Raw genomic sequence first — 16,307 nt, 5'->3', positions numbered from 1 at the left:
TGCAACTAGCAACTCTATAAGAAGGGCTGAGCAAAGCGGTAACATAGCCAAACAACGGTTTGCTAGGACAAGGTGGGTTACAGGTTTGACATGGAAATATGGGAGGCATGATAAATCATGTGGTAGGTATCGTGGCATAGGTATATCAATAGAGCAAGCAACTAGCAAGCAAAGATAGAAGTGATTTCGAGGGTATGGTCATCTTGCCTGTAAAGTTCTCCGAGTTGACGTAAGCTTGATCCTCGTAAGCATACTCAACGGGTTCCTCGATCACGTACTCATCTCCCGGCTCTACCCAAAGCAAGAACACAAGCAAAGGAATCGCAATCAACCACGGTGCAATGCGCAAGCAACATGATGCAAAACAATGCATGATATGCGGGATGTAAAATGCAATGCATATGCGTGCTTCGGAAGGGAAAGATTGAACCATGCCTCAACTTGGCAAACCAAGAGAGCCGCTGGAAAGATGAGTTGATTTCGGTCGAAATCGATATAAAGATCACCGGAATCGGATGCACGGCTTGCAAATGGCAAGCAAAACAACAATGGCACCAATCTGTGATTAACAGCATGATGCCATCTAAAATACATCAAGAAAATGAGCTACTGCACTCTAACATAGCAACAAAACACATGTTAGTGATCCACTCAAGATGCTTGACAAAAGATGAACACTGAGCTACGGCTAAATCACACAATAGCAGGTTCAAACAAGCATGACAAAAGTGCAAAAGATATCAGGTTCACAGACTTAGTGAAAATAACAACATGCCAGGATTTAACATCAGGAAGCAATGTTTAGAGCAAGATAACAACATGCTACAGGAACATATCATGGCAAAGCAAGGCATAGCAGGAAACTACTCAAAGCATATAACAAAAGTCCCTTACTGACCATAAGCCAAAAGGGATCAGAAAATAAGATGGCACCCTTGTAAACATAGCAAGTTTCGTTAACAGATTCAAACTTAGCAGAAAACTGGACATGGCAAAAACAGAGTTACATAGGCATGTTTGCGAGCTCGATGCACTCACTACAAGGCATTGCATGACAAACTAAGCATACACCCAACAAGAAGGCATGTTCAAAAAGCTAAACATGGCAAGAACAATCTCATAGCATGCATGGATCAACTACAACAACCTCGGCAAAATTGATTAACACGTAAACAATCTGCCAGGAACATTTTGTAGCAAAAGTGGAGCAATATTGAGTCATGCTAGGGTACTCCATAATTGCAAACAAATACATGGATGGATAGAACATAGCAATATCTCAAAATCATCCTTACTGAACATGCTCAAAAGAGGCATCGATCTCTCTATAGCAACATGAATACATGGCATAAAAATAACATCAGGGAAATGACTTACAAGAATTCTAAGTCCCTGAAATCAGCAACATCACGAGAGCTACTTTACATGCTTGTGCTAGTCACCACATTGATCACAAAAATACATGGCATATACCCCTGTAAAGATGGCATGGCATAGCCCCAAACACATGTAGGGCTCAAGTTCATAGGAGGCACACAACAATCATGACAAAAATGACAAATGTCCATAATCTGATAAGAAACAGAAACTAACATTATATAGCACTCTTGCAATAGCATTTAGGGCATCAAGATGAACTCAAACAAGCATGGTGCAATGGAACGAAATGAAGAGGACATCCAGATGAATAAATCGATATATGGCACGCCCAAAATGGAGCTACGGATGCAGAGATATGGCATGATGAAGAATGCTAAAAAAATAACAGAAAATAACTTGGGAGAAAACGGGGTCAACCCTCTCTCTGGATCCAGATCTGAGGCATGGTTTTCGAGGCACGTCGGAGCTTCGCCGGAGAAGACGGGGCGGTGGTCGGAGCTTGCCGGATCCGCTCACGGGCGACGAGCAGCAGGGGAGGCGGCGAGGTGGCGGCGAGCGGCGCGGCCGCAGGTGAGGAGGAGGCCGGTCGGCAGCGGAGCTAGCGTGGGGCATCACCGGAGCCGGCGTGCTCGGCGGCGGGCAGCGCGGTGCTGGCGGCGACAGGCAGCGGAGGCGCGGGCGGCACGCGCGCGGGCGAAGCCGGGCAGGCAGCGGGGCGGAGCGGGCCGCGGGGGCCGGAGACGGGCCTGGCGGGCTTCGGCGGGGAAGTGGCGTGGGCACCACATGGCGAGCTCCTATTGGTGCGGGCGCGGTGGCGGAGTTGTCCGGCGGCGCGCGGACATGTCTGGTGGCGGCGGGGAGGAGTTTTAGGGTTTGTACTGCGCGAAAAACCAGGGGGAGACACATATTTATAGGAAGGAGGAGCTAGGAGAGTCCAAATGAGGTGCGGTTTTCGGCCACGCGATCGTGATCGAACGGCCAAGAGGATGGAGGGGGTTTAGATGGGTTTTGGGACACTTTGGAGGGGTGTTGGGCTGCAACACACACGAGGCCTTCACGGTTCATCGGTTAACCGTTGGAGTATCAAACGAAGTCCAAATGGCACGAAACGTGACAGGAGGTCTACCGGTGGTATACCAAGGCCGCTTGACAAGTCTCGGTCCAATTCGAGAATGTTTAACACCCACACACGAAAAGAGGTAAAAGGAGACGCCGGAGGACATAGGAGTGCCGGAATGCAAAACGGACAACGGGGAAAAAGCTCGGGTGCATGAGACGAACACGTATGCAAATGTGATGCACATGATGACATGATATGAGATGCATGACATGGACAACATGCAAAACGAAGACAAAACCCAACCACGAGGGAATTTCATAACTTAGTGCTGAAAATGGCAAGAGTTGGAATACAAATATGGCAAGTTACATACGGGGCGTTACAATACTTGTAAGAAAGAGGTTCAATTGCATGTAGTGCAAGAAATTATTGACATATTACAGCAAGCTGAAATTCAGGATTCAGTTGACACAACATTTGTAGCTGAAGCGCACATGATTACTATTTCTGCAGTGGCCATGGGTGATGAACCAGCTCCACAGACCAGAACTATGCAGTTTAAAGCTCAACTGCAAGGGCTCAATCTCACCTTCCTGGTTGATTCTGGTAGTTCTCATTCATTTCTAAATGCTTCACTGTCAGCTAAACTGATGAATGTTACTTCTATGGCCAAGGTTCTTGTCAAGATAGCAAATGGAGACATTGTCCTGTGCAACAGCCAGTTACTGAATGGTGTTTGGTCTTGTTCTGGACACAAGTTTGTCAGCAACTTCAAGATATTTCCTCTAGGCAGCTATGATGGCATTATTGGTATGGATTGGCTCTCTTCCCACAACCCTATGTTGGTGGATTGGGAAAACCATTGGATGTCCTTTTCTCACAAAAATGCAGAAGTAACACTGTTGGGGACTGAAGTTGTTACTCCTCATCTAACAGTACTAGAAGCTTGTGCCTTATTGACAACTGACAGTTTACCTATTTCACCAGAAGTGCAAGTTATCTTGGACCAATTTAAACATGTTTTTGAACCACCCATTGGACTTCCTCCACGAAGAGCTTATGATCATACAATCCCTCTCATACCTGGTGTTGCTCCAGTATCCATGAGGCCCTACCGCATTGCCCCAGCCTTGAAAACTGAATTGGAGCGACAGATACAAGAGATGCTAGCCAGTGGTGTGATACGTGTGAGCAACAGTCCTTTATCTTCACCTCTCCTTATGGTCAAAAAGAAGGATAACACATGGCGACCGGTGATTGATTATCGCCACTTAAATGCTATAACCCAAAAATGGAAATTTCCTATTCCTGTGGTTGATGTGCTTTTGGATGAGTTATCTGGTGCCAGTTGGTTCACCAAATTGGACTTGCGATCGGGTTATCATCAAATTCATCTCGCACCTGGAGAAGAGTACAAAACCGCGTTTCAAATTCATCTGGGACATTATGAGTTTAGGTTGTTTCCTGCGGATTGACAGGTGGTCCTAATATGTTTCAGTTCGCTATGAACCACACTCTGTCACCTTGCAATCGTAAGTTTGTGGTGGTTTTCTTTGATGACATACTGATCTTTAGTGTCACATTTAAGGAGCACTTGGCACACATCAGATCAGTTCTCAAGTTGTTGTCCGAACATCAATGGAAAGTGAGGTTGTCGAAGTGTGCTTTTGCGCAACGTCAGGTTGGATATTTGGGGCACGTCATCAGTGGTGAGGGGGTATCCACGGATCCAAGTAAGATTTCGGATGTTGAAACCTGGCCAACACCAAAGAATGTTAAGGAGGTTCGTGGTTTCCTTGGACTCACTGGCTACTACCGTAAGTTTATAAGGAACTACGGCATCATCTGCCGATCTCTCACTGCTCTTTTGAAGAAAGGTGTAGTTTTCCGTTGGTCTGCTACAGAAGAACAAGTTTTTCAATCCTTGAAACAAGCTCTTTTTTCTGCTCCTGTGTTAGCTCTTCCCAACTTCAACAAAACTTTTGTGATTGCCACAGATGCTTGCGATGTTGGCATTGGTGCAGTGTTGATGCAAGATGGGCACCCTATTGCCTATGTTAGTAAAGCTCTTGGGCCTAGAAATAGGTCATTGTCAGTTTATGAGAAGGAGTTCTTAGCTATTTTGTTGGCTATTGAACATTGGCGTCAATATCTAGTGCTCAAGGAGTCCGTTATTCTCACTTATCAACGCAGCTTGACTAGCTTGTCTGACCAGCGTCTACACACCAATTGGCAGAAAAAAGCATTGACCAAGATGATGGGACTGCAGTACATTATCCAGTACAAGAAAGGCTCTGAAAATACTGCAGCAGATGCTCTCTCGCGAAGGCCTCATTCTACTGTGGAACTCCATGCTATATCTAGCTCTCAGCCTACTTGGTTAACTGAAGTCATCACTAGTTATGACAATGACATTTTCTGTCAGAAACTTCTTCTGAAGCTTGCAGCTGACCCTACCGCTGATAGTAAATTTCTTCTCCAGAATGGTCTACTTAGTACTGATGGATGTATCTGGGTGGGTCAGAACACTGAGCTACTGTCTAGAATTACACTAGCATTTCATGATACACCACTTGGAGGGCATTTGGGATTTCCTGTCACTTACAGGCATATTCGTCAGTTGTTTCGATGGGCTGGTATGAAAAGCTTCGTTGTTACGGCATATCTCTCTCAAGGTAGTTTTGGTGATGGATGACAACATGTTTGCGGACTAATCTTGTGCTTTGAATAATTCACAGATTCTCCCGTGGCACGAGACGCTTTCTTCCCCTCGGAGTGTATTTCAAGACGGTGTAGCTCTTTCATTTCTTTCCCGGTGGACTAGTTGCGTAGAGGGCACCGTACTATCAAGAGGGGGTCCGCTGGGGTATTGCATGGGTGGAATCATCACGTACACATCAGCTTCTCACCCTCCAAGCTTTTCCATTCCATTGTAGAGTTCTCTCCTCTCTTCCTTGTCCTGTCTGGGTCCAAGCGGTAGTACCACGCAACCAAGCGGTAGTACTGCTGAGGAGCCACAAGCGGCAGTACCGCTCCACAATGGTAGTACCGCCCGTGGCTCCACAGCAGTAGTACCGCTGGGGTGCCTGGCACCTTCGCCTCGTCCTCAGCATCTTTGGAGAGATTCTCTCTCTCTCTCTCTCTTATGTGCCCTAGCGGTAGTACTGCACTGCCAACGGTAGTACGGCCGAAGGGTCACAAGCGGCAGTACCGCTCCATGGTGGTAGTACCGCCCGTGACCTCGCTGTCGTAGTACCGCTGGGCTATGTGGCTCCTACCGCCTCGACTCGAGGGGTCTTTTTCTCGTGTCGGGTTTTGTGGCACTAGTTGCGGTTGTAGAGGCGGTAGTACCATTCCAGGAGCGGTAGTACCACCCCTACCACCGCGGTAGTACCGCGTTTGGGTCCTATTCCCCCTAGTCTCCTCTGCACGGCAGTGCCGCTGGCTAGCGCGGCAGTACCGCTGTCCTGGCGGTAGTACCGCCCCCTCAGCGGTAGTACCGCCCTTTACGGGGCTGGTTGGTGGGGAGCAACGGTTGGATTGTTGCCCCCACTATAAAAGGGAGTCCCCTTCTTCTCTTTGACCTACCTCTTCCTCCCCCAAGCTCCATTTATTGCTCAAGCTCCATTAAATGCTCCAAGCTCCATTTTCGCCCGATCTATCTCTCTAGCCAATCAAACTTGTTGATTTGCTCGGGAGTGGTTGAGAAGGCCCCAATCTACACTTCCACCAAGGGATTTTCGATTCCCCCACTCATCCCTAGCGGATCTTGTTACTGTTGGGTGTTTGAGCACCCTAGACGGTTGAGGTCACCACGGAGCCATAGTCCATTGTGGTGAAGCTTCGTGGTTTTGTTGGGAGCCTCTGATTAAGTTGTGGAGATTGCCCCAACCTTGTTTGTAAAGGTTTGGTCGCCGCCTTCAAGGGAACCAATAGTGGAATCACGGCATCTCGCATTGTGTGAGGGCGTGAGGAGAATACGGTGGCCCTAGTGGCTTCTTGGGGAGCATCGTGCCTCCACACCGCTCCAACGGAGACGTACTTCCCCTAAAAGGGAGGGAACTTCGGTAACACATCCTCGTCTTCACCGGATGCACTCTTGGTTATCTCTTACCTTTACTTGTGCAAGCTCTTTAGTGTTACTTCTCTTCCTTGCTTGTTTGCTTGTTGGTATTTCATCATATAGGTTGCTCACCTAGTTGCACATCTAGACAACCTACTTTGATGCAAAGTTTAATTTGATAAGAAAAGTAAAAATTGGTAGTTGCCTATTCACCCCCCCTCTAGTCAACCATATCGATCCTTTCAATTGGTATCAGAGCCTCGTCTCTTTATTAAGGACTTTACCGTCCAAAGAGTATGGTTGATACCGTAGACGGTGTGGAGGAACACTCCGGTGTGAATCCGATCTCGTCTACGGGAGATGGGGGAACCTCGGTCTCTCGTGAGGAGTTCAATGTGGCCTTGGAGACATTGAAAACCTCCATGACGACCGAAGTTGAAAGCATGTTTACTAAATTTCTTGAGGGGCTTAAACTATCCACCGCACCGTTGAAAGTGGGTGACCCCGCCAACAAGGTGACGGATGCTATCCCCGACAAGGGGGAAGCTAGTAGTGAAAAGGCTCCTTCTTCTAGTGGTAAGAATGGCACCGACATCTTTGCCCATGTGGAACCACCACTTGTTTATGGTGGACCGGTTCCTTCCACTCATTTGAATCATGCCGGTCCTCCCCCTAAGATTGTGAAAAATGAGGATTTTGATTCTTGGGTTTACCGCTTTAAACGTCATTTAAATCATGTGAACACTAACCTTTGGAGAATCATTGAAGAAGGTTTCTATCCACATGATCCAAGCAACTTCACTCCTCGAGAAGCCGCGGACAATCAATTCAATGAGAATGCTCTCTTCATCATTCAAGATGCAATTCCACCCGAAGACCTACCTCATCTTCGTCCCTTCGCCTTGGCCAAAGATGCATGGCATTGTGTTGTCTCTCTCTACCGGGGAAGCGCAAGCATTCAACGCTCCAACTATGAAGTGGTACAAGATGAGGCCGATGAGTTTGCAATGAAAGAAGATGAAGAACCTCGTGAGCTTTATCGGAGAGTAACCAAACTCGCGGTCTCACTACGAGATCACGGGAGCAAGGACACGGATGACAATTGGATCAAGCGCAAATTCCTCAAGGCAATGATGCCCTATCACAAGGCCATGTCCTCCGTCATTCGTCAAAGACCGGACTTCCACACTTTGACCTCAAGCGAAGTGTTGGATGAGTTTGTGGCCATGAACATTTTGGACAAGACCGCCGACAATGCGGTGCTCCGTTCTCAACGGGCAAAGAAGCCTAACCTTGCATTGAAGGCCAAGCTCACCGTTGAAGATGAAGAAGAGGAAGAAGAGGAGAGCAACCCCGAAGATACGAAGTATGCATATCATGAACACATGGCACTTGCTTCAAGGCAATTTTGGAGCAAGAAAAACTCGAGGCCAAACTTTAGCAAAAACAACTCGAGTGGCACGAGGGGCAAGCAACGTGTAAGGACTTGCTACAATTGCGGCAACGTGAGTCATTTTGTTGTGGAATGCCCGTATGAGAAGAGGGAAGACAATGGTGGCAAGCTCATCCGAAAGGACAAGGCCAAGTCGTTCCCCAACAAGAACAACTTCACCAAGAAGACTCCTCCCAAGGCATTGGTTGTACAAGAAGAGTACAATGAGGATGATGACGATGATGAAGATGATGAGTCGGTTGCCATGGCCTCCATTGCCATTGCGACGACTTCACGTGTATCTATCTTCGACTCACCCAATGAGAGCATCACCGCCAAGTGCCTCATGGCTAAAGCCACCAACAAGGTAACCCCCAATATCAAAAGTACCATCATTAATCATCCTTCTCTGATGGATAGCATTAATGAACTTGAGGGAGCTAATGTGGAGGCTAACGAGTTTGAGGCCTTTATGGGCAAACTCAAGGGAAAATCCAAGAAGCACTTTGTTGCTCTCTTGGAACAACTTGGTGAAGCCAATGACATGATCGAGGCTCATGAAGACACCATCACTAAGATGGAAGGGCATAGTCGTGACTATGCCGATGAGATTTCGGATCTTTCCAATGCTCTTGAGGAAGAGTGTGGTCTTCGTTTGGCTCTTGAGGAGTCACACAACGTTGATCATGCTAAGTTAAAGAAAGATTATGATCATGTCCTCATAGTTTCTCATGTGCTAAACTCCGAGAAGGCCGAACTTGAGGTTGATCTTGCTAGACTCAAAGAGGAGTTTGATCTACTTGACAAGGCTCACAAGGTCTTGAAGGGTGCTCATGCTAGCCTCAAAGAGTCTCATGATCAACTTCAAGTAAAGCTAACCAAGGAAAAAGCCACTTTCCCTCGTATGATGTTAATTGATAATGCAAATGCTACTAACCCGTGTTGTGAGCATGTGCATCTCGTTGAGGAGAACGCTAAGCTAAAGGGGCAACTTGAGAGAGGTCTTGCGACTTGCATACAAGGCAAGAAGAACCTCAACGATCTCTTGATCAACCAAAAGGGAGTTGTGGCCAAGGAAGGGGTTGGGTACGTGCCCGACTCCAAGAACAAGAAGAAGAATGACAAGACCAAACGACCTCCTCCTCTCATGCAAACCTTTGTGAAGGAGGGAGAGAGTGCCTCCGAGGAGAAGAAGAAGAACAATGTCAAGAAGGGCAATGTCACCCCTCCCAACAAAGCCGGCGATTTTAATCCTTCTTATGTGTTATGCCGTGCTAGTGATGGGCATGTTTATGCCAAATTTGTTGGTTCTCCTCATGAATACATTGAATGGTCTATTTGGGTTCCAAAAACCCTTGTTACTAACATCAAAGGACCCATTACAAAATGGGTACCTAAAACCAAGCATTGATCTCTTGTAGGTGTTTGCTTCCGGTGGGGGATCATGGTTGCTCGATAGCGGAGCTACAAATCATATGACCGGAAGCAAGGACTTGGTGGTGGACGTGCACAAGGTTCCATCTATGCCCACCAATGTCGAGTGGGGTGACGCCTCATCTTCTAAGGTATTGGGACTTGGCAAGGTGGTCATCTCTCATGATCTCACGATCGAGAAGGTCATGCTTGTTGAGTCCCTTGCATACAATTTACTTTCCGTTCGTCAACTTGCAATCATGGGCTTTGCCACTTTCTTTGATATCGATACCGTGGCCCTCTTGTGGAGCAAGACTCTTAAAGTAGCTTTTGTTGGGCATGTCGAGAACGGTCTATATGTGATTAACTTTTCGGAGCGACCCACTAAGACCGCGACATGCCTAATGGCTAAAGTTGATGTGGGATGGCTTTGGCATCGCCGTTTAGCCCATGTCAATATGAGATCTTTGCAAAGTCTCCTCAAGGGGGACCATGTCCGTGGACTAACGAATGTTAGTTTTGCTAAAGATCGTGCTTGCAGTGCCTGTATCGAAGGAAAGCTACATGAGAAGGCTCACCCTCCCACGACTATCATTTATTCAAAGAGGCCTTTGGAGCTCCTTCACATGGATCTCTTTGGGCCTCCATCCTTCGATAGTCTTGGAGGTAGGAAGTATTGCTTGGTGATTGTGGATGACTACTCAAGGTACACGTGGGTGTATTTCTTCAAGAGGAAGAGCGAGACCCAACAAACCGTCATTGACTTTGCAAATGAAGCACAACGTCAACACAATGCAAAGATCTTGACAATAAGAAGTGACAACGGCACCGAGTTCAAGAACTACACCTTGGATGAGTTTCTTAGTGATGAGGGAATCAAGCATCAATATTCCGCACCCTACACCCCTCAACAAAACGGTGTTGCAGAGAGGAAGAACCGGACGTTGATGGATGCGGCAAGGACCATGATGGCGGAGTTCAAGTCTCCGTACAACTTTTGGGCCGAAGCCATCAACACCGCGTGTCATGCATCCAATCGGCTCTACCTCCGCAAGGGCTTGAACAAGACTCCATACGAGATACTCACCGGTAACAAGCCCAACCTCAAGTACTTCCGGGTATTCGGGTGTAAGTGTTTCATTCTCAAGAAAGGTGTTCGGTTGTCTAAATTTGAGGCTAGAGCTTATGAGGGCATATTTGTTGGCTATGCTACAAACTCTCATGCTTACCGTGTCCTCAATAAATCCACGGGACTTATTGAGGAGACGTGTAACGTGGAGTTTGATGAGAATAACGGCTCCCAAGTGGAGCAAAGTGGCACTTGTGATGTAGGTGATGAAATTCCTCCCCAAGCCATAAGAAGAATGGGTGTTGGCTTTATCCTACCCATTGAGGAACCCCTTGTGGCCGAAGGAGAAGGACAAAGCTCCACTCAAGTGGAGCCATCACCAACCCAAGGCCCACACGCTTCCGAAGAACAACATGAAGGCCCTCATCCTCAAGAACATGACCAAGGGCAAGATCACGCTCAAGACGGTGTTGACACATCAAGTGATGCCCAAGGTCAAGTTCTCTCCTCCGAGCAAGTTCAAGAACAAGAACAAGCCCAAGACGACGCTCAAGATGATCAAGTGACCACTCCTCGTCTCACCCCCGAGGAGGAATTAGAGCGTCGTGCCGCCAAGGTTGCTTCCAAGCTCTCCACCAAGGATCATCTCATGACGAATGTGCTTGGAAGCTTAAGAAAGGGGGTAAGCACTCGTAGACAATTAGCAAATTATTGTGAGCATCACGCGTTTGTCTCTTGTGTGGAACCCCACAAGGTCTATGAAGCGCTAGAAGATCCGGATTGGCTCAATGCCATGCATGAAGAACTCAACAACTTCGAGCGCAACAAAGTGTGGAGATTGGTGCCAAGACCAACCGGGAATCACAATGTCATAGGAACCAAGTGGATATTTAAGAACAAGCAAGATGCCCATGGGATTATCATTCGCAACAAGGCTCGTTTGGTAGCACAAGGCTACTCCCAAGTCGAGGGTATCGACTACGGTGAAACCTTTGCTCCCGTTGCTCGTCTTGAATCCATTCGCATGTTGATTGCATATGCTTCTCATCATAACTTTAAGTTACAACAAATGGATGTGAAGAGTGCTTTTCTTAATGGTCCTATTAATGAGTTGGTTTACGTCAAGCAACCCCCCGGGTTCGAGGATCCCTACTTTCCCGATCATGTGTATCAACTCGATAAGGCACTCTATGGCCTTAAACAAGCCCCACGTGCGTGGTATGACCACCTTACCGAGTTGTTACAAGACCGTGGTTTTGAAGTTGGGCTAATCGACCCCACTCTTTTTACTAAGAAGGTCAAAGGGGAGTTGTTTGTGTGCCAATTATATGTTGATGATATTATCTTTGGTTCTCCTAACAAAGCTTTCAATGAGGAATTTGCCGCTCTCATGACCTCAAAGTTCGAGATGTCCTCCATGGGAGAGTTGAAGTTCTTTCTAGGGTTCGAAGTGAAGCAAAGAAGAGAAGGAACCTTCATCAATCAATCCAAATACACTCAAGACATGCTCAAGAGATTCAAGCTAAGTGACGTCAAGCCGGCTTCCACTCCAATGCCCACCAAGTGCCAACTTGACTTAGATCCCAATGGTAAAGTGGTGGATCAAAAGGTATATCGTTCCATGATTGGATCCTTGCTTTACCTTTGTGCATCTAGACCGGACATCATGTTGAGTGTGGGAATTTGTGCACGGTTTCAAGCCGCACCTAAGGAAAGTCACTATGTGGCGGTCAAACGAATCTTTCGATATTTGGCTCATACCCCAAACTTTGGCTTATGGTACCCAAGAGGATCAAACTTCAAGCTTGTAGGGTACTCGGATTCCGATTGGGCGGGAGACAAAGTGGATAGGAAGTCCACTTCCGGAGGGTGCCAATTCCTTGGTTGCTCTTTGGTAAGTTGGTCTTCCAAAAAGCAAAGTTGTGTGTCTCTCTCGTCCACTGAGGCGGAGTATGTTGCCGCCGGTAGTTGTTGTGCACAACTCCTATGGATGAGGCAAACTTTAAAGGATTACGGTGTCACTTGTGACAAAGTGCCTCTTTGGTGTGACAATGAAAGTGCCATCAAGATCTCTCTCAACCCGGTGCAACACTTCAAGACGAAGCATATTGAGATTCGGTATCACTTCATCCGGGATCACATTAGGCGAGGAGAGATCGAGCTCAACTATGTCAACACTCATGACAACCTTGCAGATATTTTCACGAAGCCCTTGGATGAAGCAAGATTTCGCGAGTTAAGGCATGAGCTAAATATCATTGATTCGAGCAATGTGGCTTGAACCCTTGCACACCCCACCACGCTATTTTTGTTGTCTAGTTTAGGTGTAGGCATGGACATAGGGGGAGTGTTGTTCTCTCAATGAACTCTCCCTCCCCCATCATGCATAAATTGATCAAGTCTTTCACTTTAGCCATTGTTGATGGTACTTGTGCTTCAAAGATGAGTTTTGGTCATGGGCCCAAGGTTAAAATCTTCGCGGCGCCATACCTTTTGACTCAAACATAGGTGGCCTCGACCACCGCCCTCTTTTGAAGAGGTGTGTCTTGGTCGTTTGCTGGTGTGCTCTTTTTCTTGCCGTTTTTGTCTTTCCTTCGAGCAAAAGCCTTGTTTGTTTGGTTGCCGTGGCGTGCTGGGCGGTACTACCGCTGGTGGTGCGCGGTACTACCGCTCATAAGCGGTACTACCGCCCCCAGCACGGTACTACCACTGAGGGACGGGACCAGGGGGTTAAGTCGGGGCAGGGGGAGGTTTCTTCTCCCCCATACCCATTCACTTCACCCCTCTTTCCTCTTCCTCTTTCCAGCCTCCACTCGCCGCGGGAGGGCTCCGGTGGATCTCCGTCTCCGGGGCATCCCTCTCCATTTCCTTTGGTGGAGTCGATCCCCACCTCGTTCTCTTGCCATGGATGCCGGTATTGCCCCCGTTCCTTCTTTCCTTTTGTCTCGTTTTCAGATCTTGTTTCTTAGGGGCAATGGTGGTTGCATCTCTAGATTTTTGGCTAAATCTAGGCTTGAGTTGGTTGGAGAAGGCAACTAGACTATCTCGATTAGAGTTTGGTAGGAATATTTTTGAATTTGGTAGGCCGGTAGTGCCGGATCTGACCACGGTAGTAGGACACCGCTGTTTCTCCGCCTCGTGCGGTAGGAAACTGTTGTTTCTTCGCCTCAAGCAGTACTACCGCTCTCGTTGGAGCGGTACTACCGCTTGACCTTGAGCGGTACTACCGCTTGACCTCAAGCGGTACTACCGCTCTCTTTGGGGTGGTACTACCGCTTGAGGCGGTACTACCGCGGGCATGTCAAGGTACTACCGCTACATGTCAAATTCCATCATATTCCTGCTTTACCTTGATCATTTTTGTTGTGTTTGTTGGCTTATGCTCGTTCTTTCTGGTTGTTTTGCGTGTTCTTGTGTTTGGCTCTAGGTGATGACCATTTCGAGCAGCAAGGTCGCCGTATCAACCCTGGGCGTGCTACATCAAAACGCTACCGCACCTTAGAGCCAGCCGGTGGTTCCTTGAGCACCCAACCGCCTCCAGAAAGTGCATCTGCAAGTGTTCCTCCACCTCCTCAGCAATTGAAGCGATCCGCCAACAAGCCAAACGGGAAGACTGTGACTGAGATGACCAACAAGGAGTTTTGGGAGAAGCGTCGCCGCAACCCCTATGCGGTGGACCAAGAACCCACTTTGGTCAACCGCCCGTTCTGGAACCGTTTTCAGTTTGCCATCTACTTTGATGTGATCAAGGCCAAGAAGAATCTTTTTGTCGATGTTCGCTCCATTGACACTGATGCTATGGAGAAGGACCCAGAGTACTTTGGCGAAGCCCTTCAGATGTGCACTCAGCTGAACATTCTCAGGATCATGCAATTCAACAAGGATTTCGATGCGGATTTGGTGGCTCAATTCTATGCCACCGTCCATCTTGGGACGGATGTCGACAGGACTCTGACATGGATGACCAATGGCAAGCTGCTTTCCGTCAAGTGGAAGGCTTTCATGGAGTTACTTGATGTGGTGGATCACGGGCTTGAGACTCCTGTCGGTTTCCGCCCTCACCGCAATGTTAAGTCCACCCACAAGCAAGCCCTTTGGCCCTACTGCACTGTGAAAGTTCACCCAGTAACTGAGAAGAAGACCTATGAGTTGTCTCCGTATCTGGATATTCTTCATTGCATCTTCCGTGAGACTCTCTTCCCTTGGATCGGGAATCTGGATATGGTCCACTCTTACCTCATGGACATGCTCCTTTTCTATCAGCATGAGAAGGAAGCAAGCACTGGAGATAGCCTGGATATTTCTCATGTCATGTGGTCTGAACTTCTCTCTGTCGTGTCTGAGCGCAAGTGCCCTATATATGGTCCATTCATCATGAGGCTCATTGAGAGGGCCTGGGCACAGACTTATCCCAGAGTGTTGCTAGAAACTAGAGACTTGGTTTCTCATGAGATCAAGCGTCTGAGGAAGAAGGACAATTGGACCACCCCAGCGCCTCACACAGGGGGTCCGTCTGCTGCTGCTGCCATGGGGACCGAGGATGGGGCTGCTACTGATGATCATGAGGAGGACTTTGGGCCCTCTAGTACAGAACCGTCATGGGCACAGAAGCTTAAACGCAAGATGAAGAAGCTTTTCTGCATAGAGTCTCATGGTCAGTACATGACTCATGTGGCGGAGAAGCATGCCAGGACGCGCCACAAGGAGCTCATGCGTCAGATGGGAGCAACAGTTGCCAGTGGGTCTGAGGGTCAGATCACTGAAGAGGAGGAATGGATTCATCAGCATTGCCCTTGGACCGACTCCGATGCCGAGCAGTTTTTGACCCACGATGAAGATGCAGAGATGTGATGTTCGAGATCTTCTTCTTCCCATCACCTGGAGTCATAGCGTCACTCTTTGCCCTTTTTTGGTGTCTCGCTTCCAAAGGGGGAGAGAGTGTAGGGATTTGTGTTGTTGACGTGCTTTGAGTCGTCTTGTGGTTTCTTGTGTGTTCTCTCGGTGTCTTTATTTGGTTTGGTTTGGTGCCTGTGAGACCTAAGTTCTAGACATATGGTGTGAGACATATGCTCCCTATCGCTACCTTATTACTTATGTCTATTCAGAGTACTGTAGTTTATTATGAGATGCATGCTTGTCCTGTTTATTCTCTTCTCTCATATATCTTGTGCTTAGTATTGTTGGACTATAAAATATAGAGGGAGTGTTGATCCGAATGTGTGTGTCTTGCCCTATCTAGGTGCACACATTTTGGGGGAGCCCGTCTATATTTTGTAGTTCTTAGTTTTCTTCGTTTATTTCTTTTCCTTGCGCAAATCCCTAGTTGTCATCAATCCACCAAAAAGGGGGAGATTGTTACGGCATATCTCTCTCAAGGTAGTTTTGGTGATTGATGACAACATGTTTGCGGACTAATCTTGTGCTTTGAATAATTCACAGATTCTCCCCTGGCACGAGACGCTTTCTTCCCCTCGGAGTGTATTTCAAGACGGTGTAGCTCTTTCGTTTCTTTCTCGGTGGACTAGTTGCGTAGAGGGCACCGTACTATCAAGAGGGGGTCCGCTGGGGTATTGCATGGGTGGAATCATCACGTACACATCAGCTTCTCACCCTCTGAGCTTTTCCATTCCATTGTAGAGTTCTCTCCTCTCTTCCTTGTCCTGTCTGGGTCCAAGCGGTAGTACCGCGCAACCAAGCGGTAGTACCGCTGAGGAGCCACAAGCGGCAGTACCGCTCCACAGCGGTAGTACCGCCCGTGGCTCCACAACAGTAGTACCGCTGGGGTGCCTGGCACCTCCACCTCGTCCTCAGCATCTTTGGAGAGATTCTCTTTCTCTCTTATGTGCCCCAGCGGTAGTACCGCACTGCCAGCGGTAGTACGGCCGAAGGG

Source organism: Triticum aestivum, chromosome 2A (genome assembly GCF_018294505.1).
Source record: "Triticum aestivum cultivar Chinese Spring chromosome 2A, IWGSC CS RefSeq v2.1, whole genome shotgun sequence".
Lineage (NCBI taxonomy): Eukaryota > Viridiplantae > Streptophyta > Magnoliopsida > Poales > Poaceae > Triticum > Triticum aestivum.
Note: the sequence above shows the minus strand (reverse complement) of the source record.